The sequence below is a fragment of the Lagopus leucura genome, unplaced genomic scaffold (assembly GCF_019238085.1).
Source record: "Lagopus leucura isolate 7727_CA_CO unplaced genomic scaffold, USGS_WTPT01 Super-Scaffold_100002, whole genome shotgun sequence".
In the NCBI taxonomy this organism is placed as follows: domain Eukaryota; kingdom Metazoa; phylum Chordata; class Aves; order Galliformes; family Phasianidae; genus Lagopus; species Lagopus leucura.
Window position 1 is genome coordinate 39,217,703 of NW_024962263.1, and position 4,814 is coordinate 39,222,516.

At 37.0% G+C, this 4,814-nt stretch overlaps 1 long non-coding RNA gene across 1 annotated transcript in view; it reads right to left on the reverse strand.

Annotated features, from left to right (window-relative positions):
• Positions 1 to 4,814, reverse strand: part of LOC122178680 — a 5,767-nt gene that overhangs the window by 774 nt on the left and 179 nt on the right. Inside the window, exon 2 of the long non-coding RNA XR_006178419.1 lies at positions 1,337 to 1,391. This is a non-coding gene — a long non-coding RNA (uncharacterized LOC122178680). The remainder of the gene's footprint in view (positions 1 to 1,336; positions 1,392 to 4,814) is intronic.

Here is a 4,814-nt window from a genome sequence, read left to right on the forward strand (position 1 = left end):
GGGCTGCCCAGGGAGGTGGAGGAGTCACCATCCCTGGAAGCATTCAAGATATATGTGCATGTGGCACTGGGATACATGGGTTAGTGGGCACTGTGGTGGCAGGTCAGTGGTTGGACTAGATGATCTTAGAGGTTTTTTCCAGCCTTCATGATTCTGTGATTCTGTAATTCCTTTATTCTAGGTGTAGTTAGAAGAAGTACACATCTCTATCTCCCACAACAAAAAAAAAGTATGTGGAAGAAAAACTTTGTATCTTAATCTGTATACCCTGAAACTTCAAGATTTGCTTTAAATCTTCTTCTTTTTCCTTTTTTTTTTTCTTTTACTCAGAGGAATCAGACATCTACTTTTTGAAACAGTGTCTTAAGGAACAGGCCAACAAAGCAGAGGTGATGAGGGGATGTCCAAGAGTTCTTCAGTCGAGGGTGCGCTGAAGTGCAAAAAAAAAAACCTGGCAAGTCACTGACCTGGAAAATACAGACAAAAGAAATAGGAATATAATAACGCGCTCTCAGGATGGGGTCAGTTTTTTATGCATTGAGTATCACACAGACATATAAAATTTGTGCCATCTACAGACGCTACAGAATATTTTGACCATTCAGTGCAGGTATCTAGCCTGATAGCTGAATTATCATGGTTTTGCACTTATCTTTTAAATGAGCGTTAATCAGATTAAGCGACAAGATGGAAGAGCTTTTGATCAAGTGTTCAGTGTCTGAGTTGTAAAGATGACATTAGACTCCTTCCTTCAAAGCGTTCCTCTGAGATGTTACAGTTACCACAAAGAAATCAGTAATTAAAACCAAAACTAATACTTTCAATATGAGATAGGGGGGAAACCTTAACACCATCTGAATTGCACAGTTTTCTTGAAAAATGAAAATTACAAAGCTGCAGGTTTCTCTTGCTTTGCTCTTTGATGTTGTATGCCTTCTTTAAAAAAAAAAAACAAAAAAACCCACTTTGCACATTATTCTCTGAACAGACTTGAATACTAGACTAAAACCTATTTTATTTTCCTGAAAGTAGAGATGATTACGTGAATAAACTCAGTTGTGAGTTTGACAAGCTTTGGCTTGAAAGGAAGATGAGCAGTGGAGCAAGCCAATAAATATATCCAATTTAACCTTCCACCTTCTCAGTAACATATAAAGCCGGTAAAGGAAAGAGTGTGGGTTAATTTCACAAGGATGTATTGCCCCTTTAGTGTAAATAGCAAGTGAGAAATTACAAAATAATAGAAAATATACTGTGGAAAGAAGAGAACATTTCAGGCATTTTACAGATGCTGAAGTTGTTTGACCTCTCAATTTAGCTGTCGCTTGCAGCCTACCTTTTCTGTGATACAGCCCAAGAAATCAAACATCCTGGAGGGATATCACATGCAACTGCAATCAACGGAGTGAAGTTCGAGTCAGCTTGCCTTCTCTAATTATAATTTCATGTGCTTGTTCCTATGAAAAGACTTGACCCAACCATGTTAACACCTGTGCCCCTTGAATGCTGAGGTGCCCACCTCTATAACGAAAACAAGGTGGAAGACAGAAAGAGAGAAACCAGAACTGCTGCAATTAAAAATGGTATGGGAATGATGTCAGGAAACATGCAGTCTTTACTGTACTTCTCAGAGAAGAGCTAATGTCTAGAAAGGACTCCTAGAGACAGTGCTATTCTAATAATATCACCTATTCATTCTGGTTGGATTTATAATAAAGCGATATTACCTTAAGAAAATTGTTTCGTGAAGCTATCTGTCTGCAATTATACACACTCATATTTGGAAATAGTTACTTATTCTGAGGATAGTTTCCATGACATTTCTCCCATTTATCGTATACAATCTTTCTGAAATGAGGTCAGGCAGAAAAATATACGTGAATTCAGCAAAATAAAATAAAATAAAATAAAATAAAATAAAATAAAATAAAATAAAATAAAAAGTATTTTTTCCAACTCTCCAGCTACTTTATATCCACTGGAACTTATTTTTGAATCTTATACAAAGGATTCAATCATACAAAATGATTTCCTTCAAATCTGTACCTACAAGTGAGAACCTGAACTTTCCAAAAGATATTAAATCAAGAACACCAGCACTAGGGAAAATCTAAAGCTAAATTTTGGGAAATATTCAAAAACAGTAAAGTGGAATTTGGTATAAAAATAGCACTGGATTTTCCAGCAAAATATCCAGTATTTTCTTTTTTTAAGACATACTTGGAAATATGCAGAGAAGGACATTTGTGTGTCCATCCACTTGAACAATTTTATGTTTCTCATTCTGAATAAAGTTTTTGATCTTTTCAGTGTGTCAGCAGCTTGTGGAAGAGTGAGGAAGGTCTTATTTGGTTTAACTCAGTCCAAGTTTTCTGCATAGTGTAGAAACAGTCCTCAAGAAATATGAATGTATGTTGTGTAAAGCAGAAAAAAGGTGTCTGGAAATTAGACATTTCTTACTTGTACATAGCTAAGTAGACTTCTTCAAATTCTTCATGAATCATATATATGTAAAACAATGCGTGCTAAATAACAAGCAATTTGGTCCCATGCTCCTTCTACACATTTCAATATGGTTTTCCTAGGGGGAATCTTGTTTTTTCTCTGCAGAGAACTGACAGCAGCCTTTTTCTAGTGAAACCAACGATATAAGCAGAGGGGGCTATGAAGGCCTATGTAACATATGATATAAGCAGAGAAACTCTTACAGTGATGTTTGAGTATCTGATGATAGTTGACATGATTTTGCTGATCATAGCTTCTCAGATAGGCATGTATTACTTAATTTTGTGGGTGAAAAAGATTAGATAAAAAAAAAAAAAATTGGCAAATTTTTCAAGGTAAGAGATTAAGGGTCTGGAGCATCTCCCCTATGAAGAAAGGCTGAGTGAACTGGTTCTGTTTAGCCTTGAGAAAAGAAGACCGAGAGGGGATCTGATCCAGGTCTATAAATATCTAAGGTGTGGGGGTCAGAGTGGCGAGGCCGAACTCTTTTCAGCAGTGTGTGAAGACAGGACAAGGGGAAATGGCAAGAAACTCGAGCATAGGAAGTTCCTCACAAATGTGCGAAAGAACTTCTTTACGGTGAGGGTGACGGAGCACTGGAACAGGCTGCCCAGGGAGGTGGTGGAGTCTCCTTCTCTGGAGATATTCAAGACCCACCTGGACACCTACTAGTGTGACCTGGAGTAGGGAACCTGCTTTGGCAGGGGGGTTGGACTCGATGATCTCTGGAGGTCTCTTCCAACACCTATGATTCTGTGATTCTGTGATTCTGTGATTTGGGATGAGTCTAAGGATGGATTTGATCCACACAGCCATCCTTTATAACAAACTCATACCCTTAGTCTAGGTTACAACCTTGAACAGTTGTATCCTGAAGCACAAAATATTGCAGGTGTTAAAAACTTGACACCACTATCGACACCTCAGCACCAGGGACTATATTGCTATTTTTTCTTATATCAGCACTTGCAAGAGTAACAAGCCAGACTTAGCAGGGCTTTGTTGCTGACAGAATAGGTACCAGGATATGACCTTATGATATTTCTTGCCACAAGAAAGTGGTGATTTTCTCTATATCTAATATATTTCCAGGCCACTGGTATGAGCAAATGAGAATTTTCCCCTCTATATATTTTCAAAATTGCTTACTGCTTATACTGACTTTTACTATCTGCATACTCATCTATTTTGAACTGTCTGAAAGAGACAAATAGTACAAAAGTAAACTGTCTCCTCTGTTTCCAGGGCTCTGAGAAAACTTTCGCATAGAAGAAAATTTAAATGGTCAAATTCCATTTGAAAATTGAAAAGTCACGTAAGATAAGGACACTGCAGCTTTCATGGAACTCATGAAGCCCACCTTCTCTTTTTATGTAAAAATCTAATGCCAAAACACAACATCCAACTTCTTTTTCTGATCTTCTTCCTTTAGCTCTCTACTTGATGAATTGAGGTGGTATTTGTAAGGATGAACATGTTGTTTTGAACTAGTTTTGGCATCTACTATCTTTATTCCTTTCTCCCTATTGTGACCAGATCCTTCACTGCCTCAGGATCTACCTTCATTCTGGCAATATAAAGAAAATTTGAAAGTTTTTAATTTGCTTACTATAAAATGAGTGGGATTCGTTTACAATTATTCAGATGTCTAGCTATATTTTAGATCTAAGTGTCTATGCGAAGTTTCTCTCTACTAACAGCTGACCAACATCTCATCAATAAATGCCTACTACATTTCTGGTATTGAAATCTGTAAATCCTGTTACAATAGTGCACCATCACACATGTACAATATGCAGTCCCTGACAATGTAAGTGTCTTACCCATGCCCAATCCATTGTGATCAACTCCCACTTCTTGAAGCATAAACTCCCCCTACTTTGCCCTAGTTAAGCCTAGTTCAGGAGAAATGGTTTTACCAGCTTACCATAATATCTCTAGAATTATCCATGGGGTTTGATTATCAAACCACACAAAAAACATGAGCTCAGAGAGGCTGGTAATTAGTAAAAGATAGATTTTTCCTAGAACTTTTAGATACAGTAATTGAAGAATAGCTAATAAGATAAAGAGGGCAGGGACTAACATCATCAGAGTTTAAAGCAGGTTTTTTTAATTTATGACAGAGACACGTTTAGGAGCTATATGCAGTCTGAGCAGATCTTGAAGAAAGGGTTAGAGAAAGACCAGGTTGTAATAGTCACCTGGAGATACTTCAGCTCAGATCACCAGTGAGAGAGTTAAAAGATGAAGACCTGAGGAAAAATAAAATAAAATAAAATAAAATAAAATAAAATAAAATAAAATAA